This window comes from Magnolia sinica, chromosome 16 (genome assembly GCF_029962835.1).
Source record: "Magnolia sinica isolate HGM2019 chromosome 16, MsV1, whole genome shotgun sequence".
NCBI classification, from domain to species: domain Eukaryota; kingdom Viridiplantae; phylum Streptophyta; class Magnoliopsida; order Magnoliales; family Magnoliaceae; genus Magnolia; species Magnolia sinica.
Genome location: NC_080588.1, coordinates 42,447,559 through 42,475,035, shown reverse-complemented (window position 1 = coordinate 42,475,035; position 27,477 = coordinate 42,447,559).

Sequence of the window (27,477 nt, the reverse complement as noted above, 5' to 3'; positions counted from 1 at the left end):
TTTTTTCCCTTCATCCATGTCTATGTGATCTTATGAACATGAAGGATAAGAAATAAACATCATTGTGGGCCCTAGAAAGGTTTCAATGGTGGAAGTCATTATTCCAACTGTTTCCTATGGGATGGTCTACTTTATCTTTTGGTAGGCTTAAATTTTGGTCTCAAACCCTAAAATTATATGTAAAAACAAAAGGATGGCATGGATAGACTAGATACATTCAAGGTGGGCCCGACGGAGTTTACTCAGTACGATAAGAGTGTATTAAGTAACTCAGTACGCAATCCGATTTCGCTGTGGAAAGACGATTGCGTACTGAGTATACTATGTGGGGTCCACCGTGATTTATGTATTTCATCAACTCCGTCCAACCATTTTAAGAAATTATTTTAGGACTTGAGCCTAAAAAAGAAGCATATCTAAACCTCAAATGGATCACACCATAGGAAACAGTGTCAATTGAACATTTACCGTTGAAAATTTCTTGGGGGCTACGGAAGTTCTGGATCAAGCTTGTATTTGATTTTTCCCTTCATCCATGTCTGTGTGATCTTATGAACAGTTAGGTTGAGAATTAAACATCACCGTGGGCCCTAGAAAGGTTTTAACGGTGGAAGTCATTATTCCAACTATTTCCTATGGTATGGTCTACTTGATCTTTGGGTATGCTTAAATTTTGGTCTCAATCCCTTAAATAATATGTAAAAATGGATAGACAGTGTGGATAGAGCAGATACATTCATGGTGGGCCCAAAAGAGTTTTTTCAGTATGATAAGAGCGTACTGAGTAACTCAGCACACAATCCGATTTCGCTGTGGGAAGAGGATTGCGTACTGAGTAAACTATGTGGGGTCCACTATGATTTGTGTATTTTATTAACTCCGTCCATCTTTTTTAACAGATAATTTTAGGACTTGAGCCTAAAAACAAAGCATATCTAAACCTCAAATGGAACACACCATAGGAAACAGTGTCAAATGAACATTTACCATTGAAAATTTATTTGGGGCTACAGAAGTTTTGGATCAAGCTTGTATTTGGTTTTTACGTTCATCCTTGTCTATGTGATCATATGAACAGTTTAGATGAGAAATAAACATCATCGTGGGCCCTAGAAAGGTTTCAACAGTGGAAGTCATTATTCCAACTGTTTCCTATGGTATGGTCTACTTGATCTTTAGGTATGCTTAAATTTTTCTCTCAACCCCTAAAATAATATGTAAAAATAGATGGACGGCGTGGATAGACCAGATACATTCACGGTGGGCACAATAGAGTTTACTCAGTATGATAAGAGCGTACTGTGTAACTCAGTACGTAATCCGATTTCACTGTGGGAAGTGGTTAGCGAACTGAGTAACTCAGTATAAACTATGTGGGGTCAACCGTGATTTATGTATTTTATCAACACCGTCCATCCATTTTAATAGATAATTTTAGGACTTGAGCCTAAGAACGAAGCATATGTAAACCTCAAATGGATCACACCATAGGAAACAGTGTCAATTGAACATTTACCGTTGAAAATTTCTTTTGGGCCACGGAAGTTTTGGATCAAGCTTGTATTTGTTTTTTCCCTTCATCCATGTCTATGTGATCTTATGAATAGTTTGGTTGAGAAATAAACATCAACGTGGGCCCTACAAAGGTTTCAACGGTGGAAGTCATTATTCCAACTGTTTCCTATGGTATGGTCTACTTGATCTTTGGGTATGCTTTAATTTTTCTCTCAACCCCTAAAATAATATGTAAAAATGGATGGACAATGTGGATAGACCAGATACATTCGCGGTGGGCCCAAAAGAGTTTACTCAGTACGATAAGAGCGTACTGAGTAACTCAGTACACTATCCGATTTCACTGTGGGAAGAGGATTGCATACTGAGTAAAACTTGTTGGGTCCACCATGATTTATGTATTTTATCAACTCCGTCCATCCATTTTGACAGATAATTTTAGGACTTGAGCCTAAAAACGAAGCATATCTAAACCTCAAATGGATCACACCATAGGAAATAATGTCAAATGAACATTTACCGTTGAAAATTTCTTGGGGCAGCGAATGTCTTGGATCAAGCTTGTATTTGTTTTTTTCCTTCATCCATGTCTATGTGATCTTATGAACAGTTTGGATGAGAAATAAACATCATCGTGGGCCCTAGAAACATTTCAACGGTGGAAATCATTATTCCAACTGTTTCCTTTGGTATGGTCTACTTGATCTTTGTATATGCTTAAATTTTGGTTTCAACTCCTAAAATAATATGTAAAAATAGATGGTCGGCGTGGATAGACCAGATTCATTCATGGTGGGCCCAACAGAGTTCACTCAGTACGGTAAGAGCGTACTAAGGAACTCAGTACGCAATCCGATTTCGCTGTGGGAAGAGGTTTGTGTACTCAGTAACGCAGTACGCTAAGCGTATTGAGTAAACTATGCAGGGTCCACCGTGATTTATGTATTTTTTCAACTCCGTCCATCCATTTTAGCAGATAATTTTAGGACTTGAGCCTAAAAACGAAGCATATCTAAATCTCAAATGCCACACCATAAGAAACAGTGTCAATTGAACATTTACCGTTGAAAATTTCTTTGGGGCCATGGAACTTTCGGATCGAGGTTGTATTTGCTTTTTCCGTTCATCTATATCTATGTGATCTTATGAACAGTTTGGATGAGAAATAAACATCATCGTGGGCCCTAGAAAGGTTTCAACGGTGGAAGTCATTATTCCAACTGTTTCTTATGGTCTGGTCTACTTGATCTTTGGGTATGCTTAAATTTTGGTCTCAACCCCTAAAATAATATGTAAAAATGGATGGATAACATGGATAGACCAAATACATTCATGGTGGGACCAACAGAGTTTACTCAGTACGATAAGAGCGTATTGAGTAACTCTATACGCAATCCGATTTCGTTGTGGGAAGAGGTTTGCGTACTGAGTAACTGAGTACGCTAAGCGTACTGAGTAAACTATGTGGGGTCCACCATGATTTATGTATTTTATCAACTCCGTCCATCCATTTTAACAGATAATTTTACGACTTGAGCCTAAAAACGAAGCATATCTAAACCTCAAATGGATCACACCATAGGAAACAGTGTCAATTGAACATTTACAGTTGAAAATTTCTGGGATCATTTTAGTACGTGGTTCTTAAAATGAGTCAGTTTTAATCTTCAAGTGGGTAACACGGTGGGGATTGAACAGCTACCATTTAAAATAAAGGTTAGGAGCTGCAGAAGTTTTGGATCAAGCTAATGGAAGAGGATTGCGTACTGAGTAAAGTAAACTATGTGGGGTCCACTGTGATTTATGTATTTTATCAACTCTGTCCATCCATTTTAACAGATAATTTTACGACTTGAGCCTAAAAACGAAGCATATCTAAACCTCAAATGGATCACACCATAGGAAACAGTGTCAATTGAACATTTACCATTGAAAATTTCTTAGGGTCCATAGAAGTTTTGGATCAAGCTTGTATTTGTTTTTTCCCTTCATCCATGTCTGTGTGATCTTATGAACAGTAAGGATGAGAAATAAACATCACTGAGGGCCCTAAAATGGTTTCAACGATGGAAGTCATTATTCCAACTGTTTCCTATGGTATTGCATGGTATGTTATACTTGTTCTTTGGGCATGCTTAAATTTTGGTCTTAACTCCTAAAATAATATGTAAAAACGGATGAATGGCGTGGATAGACCAGATACATTCACGGTAGGCCCAACTGTGTTTACTCAGTACGATAAGAGCGTATTGAGTAACTCAGTACACAATCCGATTTCGCTGTGGGAAGAGGATTACGTACTGAGTAAACTATGTGGGGTCCACCATTATTTATGTATTTTACCAACTTCGTCCATCCAATTTAACAGATAATTTTAGGACTTGAGCCTAAAACCGAAGCATATGTAAACCTCAAATGGATAACACCAAAAGAAATAGTGTTAACTGAACATTTACCGTTGTAAATTTCTTGGGGCAGCGAATGTCTTGGATCAAGCTTGTATTTGTTTTTTTCCTTCATCCATGTCTATGTGATCTTATGAACAGTTTGGATGAGAAATAAACATCATCGTGGGCCCTAGAAACATTTCAACGGTGGAAATCATTATTCCAACTGTTTCCTTTGGTATGGTCTACTTGATCTTTGTATATGCTTAAATTTTGGTTTCAACTCCTAAAATAATATGTAAAAATAGATGGTTGGCGTGGATAGACCAGATTCATTCACGGTGGGCCCAACAGAGTTCACTCAGTACGGTAAGAGCGTACTAAGGAACTCAGTACGCAATCCGATTTCGCTGTGGGAAGAGGTTTGTGTACTCAGTAACGCGTACTCAATGCAGGGTCCACCGTGATTTATGTATTTTTTCAACTCCATCCATCCATTTTAGCAGATAATTTTAGGACTTGAGCCTAAAAACGAAGCATATCTAAACCTCAAATGGATCACACCATAGGAATCAGTGTCAATTGAACATTTACCGTTGAAAATTTCTTTGGCGCCACGGAAGTTTTGGATCAAGCTTGGATTTGTTTTTTCCATTCATCCATGTCTGTGTGATCCTATGAGCAATTTAGATGAGAAATAAACATCAACATGGGCCCTTGAAAGGTTTCAACGGTGGAAGTCATTTTTCCAACTATTTCCTATGGTGTGGTCTACTTTATTTTAGGGTATGCTTAAATTTTGGTCTCAACCCCTAAAATAACATGTAAAAAGAGATGGATGGCATGGATAGACCAGATACATTCACGGTGGGCCCAACAGAGTTTACTCAGTACGATAAGAGAGTACTGTGTAACTTAGTACACAATCCAATTTCCCTGTGGGAAGAGGTTTGCGTACTAAGTAAACTATGTGGGGTCAACCATGATTTATGTATTTTATCAACTCAGTCCATCCATTTTAACAGATAATTTTAGGACTTAAGCCTAAAAATGAAGCATATATAAACCTCAAATGGATCACACCTAAGGAAACATTGTCAATTGAGCATTGACCGTTGAAAATTTCTTTGGGGCCACGAAAGTTTTGGATCAAGCTTGGATTTGTTTTTTCCCTTCATCCATGTTTGTGTGATCCTATGAGCAGTTTCGATGAGCAATAAACATCAACGTGGGCCCTAGAAAGGTTTCAACGGTGGAAGTCATTATTCCATCTGTTTCGTATGGTATGGTCTACTTGATCTTTGGGTATGCTTAAATTTTGGTCTCAACCCCTAAAATAATATGTAAAAATGGATAGACTGTATGGATAGACCAGATACATTCATGGTGGGCCCAATAGAGTTTACTCAGTACGGTTCGCTGTGGGAAGAGAATTGCATACTGACTAACTCGGTACGCTAAGCGTACTGAGTAAACTATGTGGGGTCCACCATGATTTATGCATTTTATCAACTCCGTCCATCCATTTTAACAAGTAATTTTTTGGACTTAAGCTTAAAAATGAAGCATATCTAAACCTCAAATGGATCACACCATTGGAAACATTATCGATTGAACATTTACCATTGAAAATTTCTTGGGGGCCACCGAAGTTTGGGATCAAGGTTGTATTTGTTTTTTCCCTTCATCCATGTCTGTGTGATCTTATGAACAATTTGGATGGGAAATAAACATCATCGTCGGCCCTAGAAATGTTTCAACGGTGGAAGTCATTATTCCAACTGTTTCCTATGGTATGGTCTACTTGATCTTTGGGTATGCTTAAATTTTGGTCTCAACCGCTAAAATAATATGAAGAAATGGATGGACGGCATGGATACACCATATACATTCATGGTGGGCCCAAAAAATTTTACTCAGTACAATAAGAGCGTACTGAGTAACTCAGTACGCAATCCGATTTCACTGTGGGAAGAGGTTTGCGTACTAAGTAACTCGGTAAGCTAAGCGTACTAAGTAAACTATCTGGGGTCCATCATGATTTATGTATTTTATCAACATTAACCATCCATTTTAACAGATAATTTTAGGACTTGAGGCTAAAAACGAAGCATATCTAAGCCTCAAATGGATTACACCATATGAAACAGTGTCAATTGAACATTTACCGTTGAAAATTTCTTGGGGGCCATGGAAGTTTTAGATCAAGCTTGTATTTATTTTTTCCCTTCATCCATGTCTATGTGATCTTATGAACAGTAAGGATGAGAAATAAACATCACCGGGGGCCCTAAATAGATTTCAACGAAGGAAGTCATTATTCCAACTGTTTCATATGGTATGGTCTACTTGATCTTTGGGTATGCTTAAATTTTGGTCTCAACCACTAAAATAATATGCAAAAATGGATGGACGGTGTGGATACACCATATACATTCACGGTGGGCCTAAAAAAGTGTACTAAGTACGATAAGAGCGTACTGAGTAACTCAGTAAGCAATCCGATTTCACTGTGGGAAGAGGTTTGTGTACCGAGTTACTAAGTACACTATGTGTACTAAGTAAACTATCTGGGGTCCACCATGATTTATGTATTTTATCAACACTGACCATCCATTTTAACAGATAATTTTAGGACTTGAGGCTAAAAACGAAGCATATCTAAACCTCAAATGGATCACACCATCGGAAACAGTGTCAATTGAACATTTACCGTTGAAAATTTCTTGGGGGCCATGGAAGTTTTGGATCAAGCTTGTATTTGTTTTTTCCCTTCATCCATGTCTGTGTGATCTTATGAACGGTAAGGATGAGAAATAAACATCACCGGGGGGGCCCTAAATAGATTTCAATGATGGAAGTCATTATTCGAACTGTTTCATATGGTATGGTCTACTTGATCTTTGGGTATGCTTAAATTTTGGTCTCAACCCCTAAAATAATATGTAAAAATAGATGGACGGGTCCGATAGACAAGATACATTCATGGTGGGCCTAACAAAGTTTGCTCAGTACGATAAGAGTGTACTGAGTAACCTAGTACGCAATCCAATTTCATTGTGGGAAGAGGATTGCGTACTGAGTAACTCAGTACGATAAGTGTACTAAGTAAACTATGTGGGATCCACCGTGATTTATGTCTTTTATCAACTCTATCCATCCATTTTAACAAATAATTTTAAGACTTGAGCCGAAAAGTGAAGCATATCTAAACCTCAAATGGATCACACCATATGAAACAGTGTTAATTGGACATTTACCGTTGAAAATTTCTTGGGGGCCATGGAAGTTTTGGATCAAGCTTGTTTTTGTTCTTTCCCTTCATCCATGTCTGTGTGATCTTATGAAAAATTTGGATAAGAAATAAACTTCATCGTGGGCCCTAGAAAGGTTTCAACGATGAAAGTCTTTATTCCAACTATTTCCAATGGTATGGTCCACTTAATCTGTGTGTATGCTTAAATTTTGGCCTCAACCCCTAAAATAATATGTAAAAACGGATGGACGGTGTGGATAGACCAGATACATTCATGGTGGGCCCAACAGTGTTTACTTAGTACGATAAGAGTGTAATGAGTAACTCAGTACGCAATCCAATTTCGCAGTGGGAAGAGGTTGGCGTACCGAGTAACTAAGCGTACTGAGTAAACTATGTGCGATCCACCGTGATTTATGTATTTTATCAACTCCGTCCAACGATTTTTACAGATAATTTTAGGACTTGAGCCTAAAAATGAAGCATATCTAAACCTCAAATGGATCAAACCATAGGAAACAGTGTCAATTGAACATTTATCGTTGAAAATTTCTTGGTGCCCACGGAAGTTTTTGATCAAGCTTGAATTTGTTTTTTCCATTTATCCATGCCTGTGTGATCTTACGAACAGTTTGGATGAGAAATAAACGTCATCGTGGGCCCTAGAAAGGTTTCAACGTTGGAAGTCATTATTCCAACTGTTTCCTATGGTATGGTCTTCTTGATCTTTGGGTAGTCTTAAATTTTGGTCTCAACCCCTAAAATAATATGTAAAAATGGATGGACGGTGTGGATAGACTAGATACATTCACGGTGGGCACAACAGAGTTTACTCAGTATGATAAGGGCGTACTAAGTAACTCAGTACGCAATCCGATTTCGCTGTGGGAAGAGGATTGCGTACTAAGTAACTACGCTAAGCGTACTGAGTAAACTATGTGGGGTCCACCATGATTTATGTATTTTATCAACTCCGTCCATCCATTTTAATAGATAATTTTATTACTTGAGCCTAAAAATGAAGCATATCTAAACCTCAAATGGATCACACCATAGGAAATACTGTCAATTGAACATTTACCGTTGAAAATTTCTTGGGGGCCATGGAAGTTTTGGATCAATCTTGTTTTTGTTTTTTCCCTTCATCCATGTATGTGTGATCTTATGACCAATTTGGATGAGAAATAAACATCATTGTGGGCCCTAGAAAGGTTTTAACGGTGGAAGTCATTATTCCAACTGTTTCCTATGGTATGGTCTACTTGATCTTTGGGTATGCTTAAGTTTTGGTCTCATCCTCTAAAATAATATGTAAAAATGGATGGACGGGGTGGATAGACCAGATACATTCATGGTGGGCCCAAAAGAGTTTACTCAATACGATAAGAGCGTACTAAGTAACTGAGTACGCAATCCGATTTCGCTGTGGGTAGAGGTCTGCGTACTGATAAACTGTGGGGTCCACCATGATTTATGTATTTTGTCAACTCCGTCTAGCCATTTTAACAGATAAGTTTAGGACTTGAGCCTAAAAGCGAAGCGTATCTAAACCTCAAATGGATCACACCATAGGAAACAATGTCAATGGAACATTTACTATTGAAAATTTCTTTGGGGCTGCGAAAGTTTTGGATCGAGCTTCTATTTGTTTTTTTCCCTTCATTCATGTTTATGTGATCTTATGAACAGTTTGAAATAGACATCATCATGGGCCCTAGAAAGGTTTCAACGGTGGAAGTCATTATTCCAACTGTTTCCTATGGTATGGTATACTTGATCTCTGGGTATGCTTAAATTTTGGTCTCAACCTTTAAAACAATATGTAAAAATGGGTGGACGACGTGGATAGACTAGATACATTGATGGTGGGACGAATAGAGTTTACTCAGTACGATAAGAGCGTACTGAGTAACTCAGTACATAATTCGATTTCGCTTTGGGAAGAGAATTGCGTACTGAGTAACTCGGTTCGCTAAGCGTACTGAGTAAACTATGTGGGGTCCACCATGATTTATGTATTTTATCAACTCCGTCCATCCATTTTAACAGATAATTTTAGGACTTGAGCCTAAAAACGAAGCATATCTAAACCTCAAATGGATCACACCATAGGAAACAGTGTCAATTGAACATTTAACGTTGAAAATTTCTTGTTGGCCACAGAAGTTTTGGATCAAGCTTGTATTTGTATTTTCCCTTCATCCATGTCTGTGTGATCTTATGAACAGTTTGGATGAGAAATAAACATCACCGTGAGCCCTAGAAAGGTTTCAACGGTGGAAGTCATTATTCCAACTGTTTCCAATCGTATGGTCTACTTGATCTTTGGGTATGCTTAAATTTTGGTCTCAACCCCAAAAATAATATGTAAAAATGGATAGACGGTGTGGATAGACTAGATACATTCACGGTGGGCCCAACAAAGTTTTCTCAGAACGATAAGAGTGTACGGAGTAACTCAGTAAGCAATCCGATTTCGCGGTGGGAAGAGGATTGCGTACTGAGTATACTATGCGGGGTCCACTATGATTTATGTATTTTATCAACTCCATCCATCCATTTTAACAGATAATTTTAGGACTTGAGCCTAAAAACGAAGTACATCTAAACCTCAAATGGATCACACCATAGGAAATAGTGTCAATTGAACATTTACTGTTCAAAATTTCTTGGGGGCCACGGAAGTGTTAGATCAAGCTTGTATTGGGTTTTTCTCTTTATCCATGTCCGTGTGATCTTGTGAACAGCTTGGATGAGAAATAAACATCATCGTCGGCCCTAGAAAGGTTTCAACGGTGGAAGTCATTATTCCAACTGTTTCCTATGGTATGGTCTACTTAATCTTTGTGTATGCTTAAATTTTGGTATCAACCCCTAAAATAATATGTAAAAATGGATGGATGGCGTGGATAGACCAGATACATTCACACTGGGCCCAAAAGAGTTTACTCAGCATGATAAGAGTGTACTGAGTAACTCAGTACACAATCCGATTTCACTGTGGGAAGAGGATTGCGTACTGAGTAACTCAGTAAGCTAAGCGAACTGAGCAAAATATGTGGGGTCCACCGTGATTTATGTATTTTATCAACTCCGTCCATCCATTTAAACAGATAATTTTACCACTTGAGCTTAAAAACGAAGCATATCTAAACCTCAAATGGATCACACCATAGGAAACAGTGTCAATTGAACATTTACCGTTGAAAATTTCTTTGGGGCCACGGAGGTTTTGGATCAAGCTAGTATTTTTTTTTTCCCTTCATCCATGTCTATGTGATCTCATGAACAGTTTGGATGAGAAATAAACATCATCGTGGGCCCTATAAAGATTTCAATGGTGGAAGTCATTATTCCAATTGTTTCCTATGTTATGGTCTTCTTGATCTTTGGGTATGCTTAAATTTTAGTCTCAACCCCTAAAATAATATGTAAAAACAGATGGACAACATGGGTAGACTAGAAACATTCACGATGGGCCCAACAGAGTTTAGTCGATTTGTTTCCAACCTACTTGGTAGGGACTATAGGCAGCAGGGAGATTTGGGCATAGGGGAGGGAAGCGGATTGTGTGCGTACTGAGTAAACTATGTGGGGTCCACCTTGATTTTTGTATTTTATCAACTCCGTCCATCCATTTTAACAAATACTTTTAGGACTTGAGCCTAAAAATGAAGCATATCTAAACCTCAAATGGAACACGCCAAGGGAAACAGTGTCAGTTGAACATTTACTGTTGAAAATTTCTTGGGGGCCATGGAAGTGTTGGATCATGCTTGTATTTGTTTTTTCCCTTCATCCATGTCTGTGTGATCTTATGAACAATTTGGATGAGAAATAAACATCACCGTGGGCCCTACAAAGGTTTCAATGGTGGAAGTCATTATTCCATCTGTTTCTTATGGTGTGGTCTACTTGATCTTGGGTATGCTTAAATTTTGGTCTCAACCCCTAAAATAATATGTTAATACAGATGGACTATATGGATAGACTAGATACATTCTCGGTGGGAGCAATAGAGTTCACTCAGTACGATAAGAGCGTACTGAGTAACTCAGTACACAATCCGATTTCGCCGTGGGAAGAGGATTGCGTACTGAGTAAACTACGTGGGGTCCACCGTGATTTATACATCTTATCTACTCTGTCCATCCATTTTAATAGATAATTTTAGGACTTAAGCCTAAAAACGAAGCATACCTAAACCTTAAATGGATCACACCATATGAAATTGTGTCAATTGAACATTTACCGTTGAAAATTTCTTTGGGGCCACGGAAGTTTTGGATCAAGCTTGTATTTGTTTTTTCCCTTCATCCATGTCTATGTGATCTTAAGAACAGTTTGGATGAGAAATAAACATCATCGTGGGCCCTAGAAAGGTTTCAACGGTGGAAGTCACTATTCCAACTGTTTCCTATGGTATGGTCTACTTGATCTTTGGGTATGCTTAAATTTTGGTCTCAACACCTAAAATAATACATAAAATCGGATGGATAGCATGGATAGACCAGATACATTCATGGTGGGACCAACAGAGTTTACTCAGTATGATAAGAGCGTATTGAGTAACTCTGTACGCAATCCGATTTCGCTGTGGGAAGAGGTTTGCATACTGAGTAACTGAGTATGCTAAGCGTACTGAGTAAACTATGTGGGGTCCCCGTGATTTATTTATTTTATCAACTCCGTCCATCCATTTTAACTGATAATTTTAGGACTTGAGCCTAAAAACGAAGCATATCTAAACCTCAAATGGATCACACCATTGGAAATAATGTCAATTGAACATTTACCGTTGAAAATTTCTTGAGGGACACAGAAGTTCTAGATCAAGCTTGTATTGGTTTTTTCCCTTCATTCTTGTCTGTGTGTTCTAATGAATAGTTTGGATGAGAAAAAAACATCATCGTCGGCCTGTGAAGGATTTCAACGGTGGAAGTCATTATTCCAACCGTTTCCTATGGTACGATCTACTTGATCTTTAGGTATGCTTAGATTTTGTTCTCAACCCCTAAAATTATCTGGAAAAACGAATGGACGGTATGGATAAACCACATGCATTCACGGTGGGCCCAACAGAGTTTACTCAGTACGATAAGAGCGTACTGAGTAACTCAGTACGCAATCCGATTTCGTTTGCATACTACGTACAGCATGCTAACCGTACTGAGTAAACTCTGTGGGGTCCACCGTGATTTATGTATTTTACCGGTCTGTCTATCCATTTTACAAGATAATTTTAGGATTTGAGCCTAAAAATGAAGCATATCTAAACCTCAAATGGATCAGACCATAGGAAATAGTGTCAATTGAACATTTACCATTGAAAATTTCTTGGGGGCCACGAAAGTTTTGGATCAAGCTTGTATTTGTTTTTTCCTTTCATCCATGTCTGGGTGATCTTATGAATAGTTTGGATGAGAAATAAACATCATCGTCGGCCCTAGAAAGGTTTCAACGGTGGAAGTCATTATTCCAACTGTTTCCTATGCTATGGTCTACTTGATCTTTGGGTATGCTTAAATTTTGGTCTTAACCTCTAAAATAATATGTAAAAATGGATGGACGGCATGGATAGACCAAATACATTCATGGTGGGCTAAACAGAGTTTACTTAATATGATAAGAGGGTACTAAGTAACTCAGTACACAATCCGATTTCGCTGTGGGAAGAGAATTGCATACTGACTAACTCGGTACGCTAAGCGTACTGAGTAAACTATGTGGGGTCCACCATGATTTATGTATTTTATCAACTCCGTCCATCCATTTTAACAGATAATTTTAAGACTTGAGCCTAAAAACGAAGCATATCTAAACCTCAATTGGATCACACCATAGGAAACAGTGTCAATTGAACATTTACCGTTGAAAATTTCTTGGGGGCAACCAAAGTTTTGGATCAAGCTTGTATTTGTTTTTTCCCTTCATCCATGTCTGTGTGATCTTATGAACAATTCGGATGAGAAATAAACATTATTGTGGGCCCTAGAAAGGTTTCAACGGTGGAAGTCATTATTCCAACTGTTTCCTATGCTATGGTCTACTTGATCTTTGGGTATGCTTAAATTTTGGTCTCAACCCCTAAATTAATATTTAAAAATGGATGGACGGTGTGGAGAGACCAGATACATTCACGGTGGGCCCAATTGAGTTTACTCAGTACGATAAGAGCGTACTGAGTAACTCAGTACACAATCCGATTTCGCTGTGGGAAGAGGATTGCGTACTGAGTAACTAAGCGTACTGAGTAAACTATGTGGGGTCCACCGTAATTTATGTATTTTATCAACTCCGTCCATCCATTTAAATAGATAATTTTAGGACTTGAGCCTAGAAACGAAGCATATCTAAACCTCAAATGGATCACACCATAGGAAATAGTGCAATTGAACATTTACCGTTGAAAACTTCTTGGGGGCCACGAAAGTTTTGGATCAAGCTTGTAGTTGTTTTTTCCCTTCATCCATGTCTGTGTGATCTTATGAATAGTTTGGATGAGAAATAATCATCATCGTGGACCCTAGAAAGGTTTCAACGGTGGAAGTCATTATTCCAACTGTTTCCTATGGTATGGTCTACTTGATCTTTGGGTATGCTTAAATTTTGGTCTCAACCCCTAAAATAATATGTAAAAATGGATGGACGGCATGGATAGACCAGATACATTCACGGTGGGCCCAACAGAGTTTACTCAGTACGATAAGAGCGTACTGAGTAACTCAGTACACAATCCGATTTCGCTGTGGGAAGAGGTTTGCGTACTGAGTAACTCAGTAAACTATGTGGGGTTCAACATGATTTATGTATTTTATCAACTTCGTCTATCCAATTTAACAGATAATTTTAGGACTTGAGCCTAAAACCGAAGCATATCTAAACCTCAAATGGATAACACCATAAGAAATAGTGTCAACTGAACATTTACCGTTGAAAATTTCTTGGGGGCCACAAAAGTTTTGGATCAAGCTTGTATTTGGTTTTTCCCTTCATCCAAGTCTATGTGATCTTATGAACAGTTTGGATGAGAAATAAACATCATCTTGGGCCCTAGAAAGGTTTCAACGGCGGAAGTCATTATTCCAACTGTTTCCTATGGTATGGTCTACTTGATCTTTGGGTATGCTTAAATTTTGGTCTTAACCCCTAAAATAATATGTAAAATGGATGGACGGCATGGATAGACCAGATACATTCACGATGGGCACAAAAGAGTTTACTCAGTACGATATGAGCGTACCAAGTAACTCAGTACACAATCCGATTTCGCTGTGGAAAGAGGATTGCGTACTGAGTAAACTATGTGGGGTCCACCATGATTTATGCATTTTATCAACTCCGTCCATCCATTTTAACAGATAATTTTACGACTTGAGCCTACAAACGAAGCATATCTAAACGTCAAATGGATCACACCGTAGGAAATAGTGTCAATTGAACATTTACCGTTGAAACTTTCTTTGGGGCCATGGAACTTTTGGATCAAGCTTGGATTTGTTTTTTCCATTCATCCATATCTATGAATGAATAGTTTGGATGAGAAATAAGCCTCATCGTGGGCCCTATAAAGGTTTCAACGGTGGAAGTAATTATTCTAACTGTTTCCTATGGTATGTTCTACTTGATCTTTGGGTATGCTTAAATTTTGGTCTCAACCCCTAAAATAATATGTAAAAAGGGATGGATGGCATGGACAGACCAGATACATTCATTGTGGGCCCAACAGAGTTTACTCAATACGATAAGAGCGTACTGAGTAACTCAATAAGCAATCCGATTTCGCTGTGGGAAGAGGATTGCGTACTGAGTAACTCAGTACGGTAAGCGTACTGAGTAAACTATGGGGAGTCCATTTTAACAGATAATTTTAGGACTTGAGCCTAAGAACGAAGCATATTTAAACCTCAAATGGATCACACCATAGGAAAAAGTGTTAATTGGACATTTATCGTTGAAAATTTCTTGGGGGCCATGGATGTTTTGGATCAAGCTTGTAGTAGTTTTTTCCCTTCATCCATGTGTGTGTGATCTTATGAACAGTTTGGATGAGAAATAAACATCATCGTGGGCCCTAGAAAGGTTTCAACGGTGGAAGTTATCATTCCAACTATTTCCAATGTTATGGTCCACTTGATCTGTGTGTATGCTTATATTTTGGTCTCAACCCCTAAAATAATATATAAAAATGGATGGATGGCATGGATAGACTAGATACATTCACGGTGGGCCCAACTGTGTTTACTCAGTACAATAAGAGCGTACTGAGTAACTCAGTACACAATCCGATTTCGCTGTGGGAAGAGGATTCCGTACTGAGTAACTCTACACCAATGTGGGGTCCACCAAGATTTATGTATTTTATTAACTCCGACCATAATTTTAGGACTTGAGCATAAAAATGAAGCATATCTAAAGCTCAAATGGATCACACCATAGGAAACACTGTCAATTGAACATTTACCGTTGAAAATTTCTTTGGGGCCACGGAAGTTTTGGATCAAGGTTATATTTGTTTTTCCCTTCATCCATGTCTATGTGATCTTATGAACAGTTTGGATGAGAAATAAACATCATCGTGGGCCCTAGAAAGGTTTCAACGGTGGAAGTCATTATTCCAACTATTTCCTATGGTATGGTCTACTTGATCTTTGGGTGTGCTTAAATTTTGGTTTCAACACCTAAATTAAATTGTAAAAATGGATGAACGGCGTGAATAGACCAGGTACATTCTTAGTGGGCCCAACATAGTTTACTCAGTACGATAAGAGAATATTGAGTAACTTAGTACGTAATCCGATTTCGCAGTGGGAAGAGGATTGCGTACTAAGTAACTCAGTACGCTAAGCATACTGACTAAACTATGTGGGGTCCACCATGATTTATGTATTTTATCTACTCCATCCATCCATTTTAATAGATAATTTTATGACTTGAGCCTAAAAACGAAGCATATCTAAACCTCAAATGGATCACACCATAGGAAACAGTGTCAATTGAACATTTACCGTTGAAAATTTCTTGGGGGCCATGGAAGTTTTGGATCAAGCTTGTATTTGTTTTTTCCATTCATCCATGTCTGTGTGATCTTATGGACAGTTTGGATGAGAAATAAACATCATCGTGGGCCCTAGAAAGGTTTCAACGGTGGAAGTCATTATTCCAACTGTTTCTTATGGTCTGGTCTACTTGATCTTTGGGTATGCTTAAATTTTGGTCTCAACCCCTAAAATAATATGTAAAAATGGGTGGAAGGTGTGGATAGACCTTATACATTCACGGTGGGCCCAATAGAGTTTACTCAGTTTGATGAGAGTGTACTGAGTAACTTAGTACGCAATCACATTTCGCTGTGGGAAGAGTATTGCGTACTGAGCTAAGCGTACTGGGCAAACTATGTGGGGTCCACCATGATTTATGTATTTCATCAACTCCGTCCATCCATTTTAACATATAATTTTAGGACTTGAGCCTAGAAACGAAGCATATCTAAACCTCAAATGGATCACACCATAGGAAATAGTGTCAATTGAACATTTACTGTTGAAAACTTCTTGGGGACCGTGGAAGTTTTGGATCAAGCTTGTAGTTGTTTTTTCCCTTCATCCATGTATGTGTTATCTTCTGAACAGTTTGGATGAGAAATAAACATCATCGTGTGCCCTAGAAAGGTTTCAACGATGGAAGCCATTATTCCAACTGTTTCCTATGGTCTGGTTTACTTAATCTTTGGGTATGCTTACATTTTGGTATCAACCCCTAAAATAATATGTAAAAATGGTTGGACGGCATGGATAGACCAGATACATTCACGGTGGGCCTAAAAGAGTTTACTCAGTACAATAAGAGCGTACTGAGTAACTCAATACACAATCCGATTTCGCCCTGGGAAGAGGATTGCGTACTGGGTAACTCAGTACGCTAAGCGTACTGAGTAAAATATGTGGGGTCCACCGTGATTTATGTATTTTATCAACTCCGTGCATCCATTTTAACAGATAATTTTAGGACTTGAGCCAAAAAACGAAGTATATCTAAACCTCAAATGGATCACACCATAGGAAACAATGTCAATTAAACATTTACCGTTGAAAATTTCTTTGGGACCACGGAAGTTTTGGATCAAGCTTGTATTTGTTTTTTCCCTTCATCCATGTCTATGTGATCTTATAAAAAGTTTGGATGAGAAATAAACATCATCGTGGGCCCTAGAAAGGTTTCAACGGTGGAAGTCATTATTCTAACTGTTTCCTATGGTATGTTCTACTTGATCTTTGGGTATGCTTAAATTTTGGTCTCAACCGCTAAAATAATATGTAAAAATGGACGGACATCGTGGATAGACCAGATACATTCATTGTGGCCCCAGCAGAGTTTACTCAGTATGCAATCCGATTTCGCTGTGGGAAGAGGATTGCATACTAGCGTACTGAGTAAACTATGTGGGGTCCACCATGATTTATGTATTTTATCATCTCTGGCCATCCATTTTAACAGATAATTTTAGGACATGAGACTAAAATTGAAGCATATCTAAACCTCAAATGGATCACACCATAGGAAACAGTGTCAATTGAAAATTTACTGTTGAAAATAACTTGGGGGCCACGGAAGTTTTGGATCAAGCTTGCAGTATTTTTTTCCTTCATCCATGTCTGTGTTATCTTATAAACAGTTTGGATGAGAAATAAACATCATCGTGGGCCCTAGAAAGGTTTCAACGGTGGTAGTCATTATTCCAAATGTTTCCTGTGGCAAGGTCTACTTGATATTTGGGCTTAAATTTTGGTCGCAACCCCTAAAATAATATGTAAAAAGGGATGGACGGCGTGCATAGACTAGATACATTCACAGTGGGCTCAACAGAGTTTACTCAATACGATAAGAGCATACTGAGTAACTTAGTACGCAATACGATTTCGCAGTGCGAAGAGGTTTGCGTACCGAGTAACTAAGTATGCTAAGCGTACTGAGTAAACTATGTGGGGTCCACCATGATTTATGTATTCTATCAACTCCCTCCATCCATTTTAATAGATAATTTTAGGACTTAAGCCAAAAAACGAAGCATATCTAAACCTCAAATGGATCACACCATAGGAAACACTGTCAATTGAACATTTACCGTTGAAAATTTCTTGGGGGCCATGGAAGTTTTGGATCAAGCTTGTATTTGTTTTTTCCCTTCATCCATGTCTGTGTGATCTTATGAACAGTAAGGATGAGAAATAAACATCACCGAGGGTCCTAAAATGGTTTCAACGATGGAAGTCATTATTCCAACTATGTTATGGTCCACTTGATCTGTGTGTATGCTTAAATTTTGGTCTTAACCCCTAAAATAATATGTAAAAAAGGATGGACAGCGTGGATACACCAGATAGATTCACGGTGGGCCTAACATCGTTTGCAAAGTACGATAAGAGCGTACTGAGTAACACAGTACGCAATGCGATTTCGCTGTGGGGAGAGGATTGCGTACTAAGTATACTATGTGGGGTCCACCATGATTTATGTATTTTATGAACTCTGTCCATCCATTTTAATAGATAATTTTAGGACTTGAGCCTAAAAACCAAGCATATTTAAACCTCAAATGAAACACACCATAGGAAACAGTGTCAATTGAACATTTGCCGTTGAAAATTTCTTGGGGCCCACGGAAGTTTTGGATCAAGCTTATGTTTATTTTTTCCCTTCATACATGTCTGTGTGATCTTATGAACAGTTTGGATGAGAAATAAACATCCCTGTGGGCCCTGGAAAGGTTTGGACGGTGGAAGTCATTATTCCAACTATTTCCTATGGTATGGTCTACTTGATCTTTGGGTATGCTTAAATTTTGGTCTCAACCCATAAAATAATATGTAAAAACAGATGGACAGCATGGATAGACTAGATGCATTTACAGTGGGCCCAATAGAGTTTACTTAGTACGATAAGAGCGTACTGAGTAACTCAGTACCCAATTAGATTTCGCTGTGGGAAGAGGATTCCGTACTGAGTAACTCAGTACGCTAAGCGTACTGAGTAAACTATGTGGGGTCCACCATGATTTATGTATTTTATAAACTCCTTCCATCCATTTTAACAGATAATTTTAGGACTTGAGCCTAAAAACAAAGCATATATAAACCTCAAATGGATCACACCATAGGAAATAGTGTCAATTGAACATTTACCATTGAAAATTTCTTGGGGGCCACGAAAGTTTTGGATCAAGCTTGCAGTTGTTTTTTCCCTTCATCCATGTCTATGTGATCTTATGAACAGTTTGGATGAGAAATAAACATCATGGACCCTAGAAAGGTTTCAACGGTGGAAGTCATTATTCCAGCTGTTTCCTATGGGTATGCTTAAATTTTGGTCTCAACCCCTAAAATAATATGTAAAAATTGATGGACGATGTAGATAGACTAGATACATTCACGGTGGGCCCAATAGAGTTTACTCAGTACGATAAGAGCGTACAGAGTAACTTAGTATGCAATCGGGTCTTGGCACAAAATTTTCTGGGTCATTACAAAACTATGTGGGGTCCACCGTGATTTATGTATTTTACCAATTTCGTCCATCCTTTTTAATAGATAATTTTAGGACTTGAGCCTAAAAACGAAGCATATCTAAACCTCAAATGGATCACACCATAGGAAACAGTGTCAATTGAACATTTACTGTTGAAAATTTTTTAGGGGCCGCGGAACTTTTGGATAAAGCTTGTATTTGTTTTTTCCCTTCATCCATGCCTGTGTGATCTTATGAATAGTTTGGATGGTTAATAAACAACATCGTCGGCCCTAGAAAGGTTTCAACGGTGGAAGTCATTATTCCAACTGTTTCCTATGGTATGGTCTACTTGATCTTTGGGTATGTGTAAATTTTGGTCTAAACCCCTAAAATAATATGTAAAAATGGATGGACGGCGTGGATAGACCAGATACATTCACAGTGGGCACAAAAGAGTTTACTCAGTACGATAAGAGCGTACTGAGTAACTTAGTATGCAATCCGATTTCGCTGTGGGAAGATGATTGCGTCTTGAGTAACTCTGTACGCTAATCGTACTGAGTAAACAATGTAGGGTCCACCATGATTTATGTATTTTATGAACTCTGTCCATCCATTTTAACAGATAATTTTAGGACTTGGGCCTAAAAAGGAAACATATCTAAACCTCAAATGGATAACACCATAAGAAATAGTGTTAATTGAACATTTACCGTTGAAAATTTCTTGGGGGCCACGAAAGTTTTAGGTCAAGCTTGTATTTGTTTTTCCCCTTCATCCAAGTCTATGTGATCTTGTGAACAGTTTGGATGAGAAATACACATCATCTTAGGCCCTAGAAAGGTTTCAACAGTGGAAGTCATTATTCCAACTGTTTCATATGCTATGGTCTACTTGATCTTTGGGTATGCTTAAATTTTGGTCTCAACCGCTAAAATAATATGTAAAAACAGATGCACGGTGTGGATAGACCAGATACATTCATGGTGGGCTGAACAGAGTTTACTCAGTATGATAAGAGAGTACAAAATAACTCAGTACACAATCCGATTTTGCTGTGGGAAGAGAATTACGTACTGAGTAAACTCTGTGGGGTCCAGTGATTTATGTATTTTTTCAACTCCATCCATCCATTTTAACAGATAATTTTAGGACATGAGCGTAAAAACGAAGCATATCTAAACCTCAAATGGATCACACCATACGAAACAGTGTCAATTGAACATTTACCGTTGAAAATTTCTTGGGGGCCACGGAAGTTTTGGATCAAGCTTGTAGTTGTTTTTTCCTTTCATCCATATCTGTGTGATCTTACGAACAGTTTGGATGAGAAATAAACATCACTGGGCCGTAGAAAGGTTTCAACGGTGGAAGTCATTATTTCAACTGTTTTCAATGGTATGGTCTACTTGATCTTTGGGTGTGCTTATATTTTGGTCTCAACCCTAAAATAAGATGGAAAAATGGATGGATGGCATGAATAGACCAGAATCATGGTGGGCCCAACAGAGATTACTCAGTATGATAAGAGCGTACTGAGTAACTCAGTAAGCAATCCGATTTCGCTGTGGGAAGAGGATTGCGTACTGAGTAACTCAGTACGGTAAGCGTACTGAGTAAACTATGAGGAGTCCACCGTGATTTATGTATTTTATCAACTCTGTCCATCCATTTTAACAGATAATTTTAGGACTTGAGCCTAAAAATGAAGCATAGCTAAACCTCAAATGGATCACACCAAAGGAAACAGTGTCAATTGAACATGTACCGTTGAAAATTTCTTGGGGGCCACGAAAGTTTTGGATCAAGCTTGTATTTGTTTGTTTTCCCTTCATCTATGTCCGTGTGATCTTATGAACAGTTTGGATGAGAAATAAACATCACCGTGGGCGCTAGAAAGGTTTCAACGATAGAAGTCATTATTCCAATTTTTTCCTATGGTATGGTCTACATGATCTTTGGGTATGCTTAAATTTTGGTCTCAACCCCTAAAATAATATGTAAAAATGGATGGAAGGTGTGGATAGACCTTATACATTCACGGTGGGCCCAAAGAGTTTACTCAGTTTGATGAGAGCGTACTGAGTAACTCAGTACGCAATCACATTTCGCTGTGGGAAGAGTATTGCGTACTGAGCTAAGCGTACTGGGCAAACTATGTGGGGTCCACCATGATTTATGTATTTTATCAACTCCGTCCATCCATTTTAACATATAATTTTAGGACTTGAGCCTAGAAACGAAGTATATCTAAACCTCAAATGGATCACACCATAGGAAATAATGTCAATTGAACATTTACTGTTGAAAACTTCTTGGGGACCGTGGAAGTTTTGGATCAAGCTTGTAGTAGTTTTTTCCCTTTATCCATGTGTGTGTGATCTTATGAACAGTTTGGATGAGAAATAAACATCATCGTGGGCCCTAGAAAGGTTTCAACGGTGGAAGTCATTATTCTAACTGTTTCCTATGGTCTGGTCTACTTGATCTTTGGGTATGCTTAAATTTTGGTCTCAACCCCTAAAATAATATGTAAAAATGGATGGATAGCATGGATAGACCAGATACATTCATGGTGGGACCAACAGAGTTTACTCAGTACGATAAGCGCGTACTGAGTAACTCTATACGCAATCCGATTTCGCTGTGGGAAGAGGTTTGCGTACTGAGTAACTGAGTACGCTAAGCGTACAGAGTAAACTATGTGGGGACTTGAGCCTAAAAATGAAGTATATCTAAACCTTAAATGGATCACACCATAGGAAACAGTGTCAACTGAACATTTACCGTTGAAAATTTCTTTGGGGCCACGGAAGTTTTGGATCAAGCTTGTATTTGTTTTTTCCCTTCATCCATGTCTATGTGATCTTATAAAAAGTTTGGATGAGAAATAAACATCATCGTGGGCCCTAGAAAGGTTTCAACGGTGGAAGTCATTATTCCAACTGTTTCCTATGGTATGGTTTTCATGATCTTTGGGTATGCTTAAATTTTGGTCTCAACCCCTAAAATAATATGTAAAAATGGATAGACTGTATGGATAGACCAGATACATTCATGGTGGGCCCAATAGAGTTTACTCAGTATGATAAGAGCGTACTAAGTAACTCATTACGCAATCTAATTTCGCTGTGGAAAGAGGATTGCGTACTGAGTAAACTATGTGGGGTCCACCATGATTTATGTATTTTGTCAACTCCGTCTAGCCATTTTAACAGATAAGTTTAGGACTTGAGCCTAAAAGCGAAGCGTATCTAAACCTCAAATGGATCACACCATAGGAAACAATGTCAATGGAACATTTACTATTGAAAATTTCTTTGGGGCTGCGAAAGTTTTGGATCGAGCTTCTATTTGTTTTTTTCCCTTCATTCATGTTTATGTGATCTTATGAACAGTTTGAAATAGACATCATCATGGGCCCTAGAAAGGTTTCTACGGTGGAAGTCATTATTCCAACTGTTTCCTATGGTATGGTCTACTTGATCTATGGGTATGCTTAAATTTGGGTCTCAACCCCTAAAATAATATGTAAAAATGGATGGACGGCGTGGATAGACCAGATACATTCACGGGGGGCCCAACAGAGTTTACTCAGTACGATAAGAGCGTAATGAGTAACTGAGTAACTCGGTTCGCTAAGCGTACTGAGTAAACTATGTGGGGCCCACCGTGATTTATGTATTTTATCAACTCCGTCCATCCATTTTAACAGATAATTTTAGGACTTGAGCCTAGAAATGAAGCATATCTAAACCTCAAATGGATAACACCATAGGAAATAGTGTCAGTTGAACATTTACCGTTGAAAATTTCTTGGGGGCCATGAAAGTTTTGGATCAAGCTTGTATTTGTTTTTTCCCTTCATCCAAGTCTGTGCGATCTTATGAACAGTTTGGATGAGAAATAAACATCATCTTGGTCCCTAGAAAGGTTTCAACGATGGAAGTCATTATTCCAATTGTTTCCTATGCTATGGTCTACTTGATCTTTGGGTATGCTTAAATTTTGGTCTTAACCCGTAAAATAACATGTAAAAATGGATGGACAGCGTGGATAGACCAGATACATTCATGGTGGGCACAAAAGAGTTTGCTCAGTACGATAAGAGCGTACTGAGTAACTCAGTACACAATCCGATTTCGTTGTGGGAAGAGGATTGCGTACTGAGTAAACTATGTGGGGTCCACCGTGATTTATGTATTTTATCAACTCCGTCCAACCATTTTAACAGATAATTTAGGGACTTGAGCCTAAAAACGAAGCATATCTAAACCTTAAATGGATCACACCATAGGAAACAATGTCAATTGAACATTTACCGTTGAAACTTTCTTTGGGGCCATGGAACTTTTGGATCAAGCTTGGAGTTGTTTTTTCCATTCATCCATATCTATGTGATCTTATGAATAGTTTGGATGAGAAATAAACGTCATCGTGGGCCCTAGAAAGGTTTTAACGGAGGAAGTCATTATTCTAACTGTTTCCTATGGTATGTTCTACTTGATCTTTGGGTATGCTTAAATTTTGGTCTCAACCGCTAAAATAATATGTAAAAATGGACGGACATCGTGGATAGACCAGATACATTCATTGTGGCCCAACGAAGTTTACTTGGTACTTATACATAATATCTTTCTCATTATCCTATCCGTTTTGGTTTGTGGGGTCCACTGTGATTTATGTATTTTATCAACTCCATCCATCCATTTTATCAGAAAATTTTAGGACTTGAGCCTAAGAACGAAGCATATCTAAACCTCAAATGGATCACACCATAGGAAAAAGTGTTAATTCAACATTTACCGTTGAAAATTTCTTGGGGGCCATGGATGTTTTGGATCAAGCTTGTAGTAGTTTTTTCCCTTCATCCATGTGTGTGTTATCCTATGAACAGTTTGGATGAGAAATAAACATCATCGTGGGCCTTAGAAAGGTTTCAACGGTGGAAGTCATTATTCCAACTGCTTCCTATGGTACGGTCTACTTGATCTTTAGGTATGCTTAAATTTTGTTCTCAACCCCTAAAATAATATGTAAAAACGGATGGACGGCGTCGATAGACCATATACGTCCACGATGGGCCCAACAGGGTTTACTCAGTACAATAAGAGCGTACTGAGTAACTCAGTATGCAATCCGTTTTCGCAGTGGGTAGAGGTTTGCATACTGAGTAAACTATGTGGGGTCCACTGTGATTTATGTATTTTATCAACTCCATCCATCCATTTTAACAGATAATTTTAGGACATGAGTCTAAAAATGAAGCATATCTAAACATCAAATGGATCACACCATAGGAAACAGTGTCAATTGAATATTTACGTTGAAAATTACTTGGGGGCCAAAGAAGTTTTGGATCAAGCTTGTAGTTGTTTTTTCCCTTCATCGATGTCTGTGTTATCTTATGAACAGTTTGGATGAGAAATAAACATCATCGTGGGCCCTAGAAAGTTTCAACGGTGGAAGTCATTATTCCAAATGTTCCCTGTGGTAAGGTCTACTTGATCTTTGGGTATGCTTAAATTTTGGTCGCAACCCCTAAAATAAAATGTAAAAATGGATGGACGGCGTGGATAGACCAGATACATTCACGGGGGGCCCAACAGAGTTTACTCAGTACGATAAGAGCGTAATGAGTAACTCAGTACGCAATCCGATTTCACTGTGGGAAGAGGATCACTTACTGAGAAAACTGTGTGGGGTGGACCGTGATTTATGAATTTTATCAGCTCTGTCCATCCATTTTAACAGGTAATTTTAGGGTTTGAGCATAAAAATGAAGCATATCTAAAGCTCAAATGGATCACACCATAGGAAACACTGTCAATTGAACATTTACCGTTGAAAATTTCTTTGGGGCCACGGAAGTTTTGGATCAAGCTTATATTTGTTTTTCCCTTCATCCATGTCTGTGTGATCTTATGAACAGTTTGGATGAGAAATAAACATCATCGTGGGCCCTAGAAAGGTTTCAACGGTGGAAGTCATTATTCCAACTATTTCCTATGGTATGGTCTACTTGATCTTTGGGTATGCTTAAATTTTGGTCGCAACCCCTAAAATAATATGTAAAAATGGATGGACGGTGTGGATAGACCAGATACATTCACGGTGGGCCCAACAGAGTTTACTCAGTTTGATAAGAGCGTACTGAGTAACTCAGTACGCAATCTGATTTCGCTGTGGGAAGAGTATTGCGTACTAAGTAACTGAGTATGCTAAGCGTACTGAGTAAACTATGTGGGGTCCCCGTGATTTATGTATTTTTATCAACTCCGTCCATCCATTTTAATTGATAATTTTAGGACTTGAGCCTAAAAACGAAGCATATCTAAACCTCAAATGGATCAAACCATTGGAAATAGTGTCAATTGAACATTTACTGTTGAAAATTTCTTGAGGGACACAGAAGTTCTGGATCAAGCTTGTATTTGTTTTTTCCCTTCATTCTTGTCAGTGTGATCTAATGAATAGTTTGGATGAGAGAAAAACATCATTGTCGGCCCGTGAAGGATTTCAACGGTGGAAGTCATTATTCCAACTGTTTCCTATGGTACGGTCTACTTGATCTTTAGGTATGCTTAAATTTTGTTCTCAACCCCTAAAATAATATGTAAAAATGGATGGATGGCGTCGATAGACCATATATATTCACGATGGGACCAACAGAGTTTACTCAGTATGATAAGAGCGTACTGAGTAACTCAGTATGCTATCCGTTTTCGCTGTGGGAAGAGGTTTGCGTCTTAGCGTAACTTGAGTAAGTAAACTATGTGGGGTCCACCATGATTTATGTATTTTATCAACTCACCATCCATTTTAACAGATAATTTTAGGACTTGAGCCTAAAAGAAGCATATCTAAACCTCATGGATCACACCATAAACATTGAAAATTTGAATCATTTCTTCAAAATTGTTTTATCGATCAAGCTTGTTTTTGGTTTTTCCCTTCATCCAAGTCTGTGTGATCTTATGAACAGTTTGGATGAGAAATAAACATCATCTTGGGCCCTAGAAAGGTTTCAACGGTGGAAGTCATTATTCCAACTGTTTCCTATGGTATGGTCTACTTGATCTTTGGGTATGCTTAAATTTTGGTCTCAACCCCTAAAATAATATGTAAAAATGGATGGACGGCGTGGATAGACCAGATACATTCACGGTGGGCACAAAAGAGTTTACTCAGTATGATAAGAGCGTACTAAGTAACTCGGTACACAATCCGATTTCGCTGTGGGAAGAGGATTGCGTACTGAGTTAGCGTACTAAGTAAACTATGTGGGGTCCACCATGATTTATGCTTTTATCAACTCTGTCCATCCATTTTAACAGATAATTTTAGGACTTGAGCCTAAAAACGAAGCATATCTAAACCTCAAATGGATCACACCATAGGAAACAGAGTCAATTGGACATTTACCGTTGAAAATTTCTTGGGGGCCACGGAAGTTTTGGATCAAGCTTGTATTTGTTTTTTCCCTTCATCCATGTCTGTGTGATCTTATGAACAGTTTGGATGAGAAATAAACATCATCGTGGGCCCTAGAAAGGTTTCAACGGTGGAAGTCATTATTCCAACTGTTTCCTATGGTATGGTCTACTTGATCTTTGGGTATGCTTAAATTTTGGTCTCAACCCCTAAAATAATATGTAAAAATGGATGGACGGCATGGATAGACCAGATACATTCACGGTGGGCCCAAAAGAGTTTACTTAGTATGATAAGTGCGTACTGAGTAACTCAATACGCAATCCAATTTCGCTGGGGGAAGAGGATTGCGTACTGAGTAACTCAGTACGTTAAGCG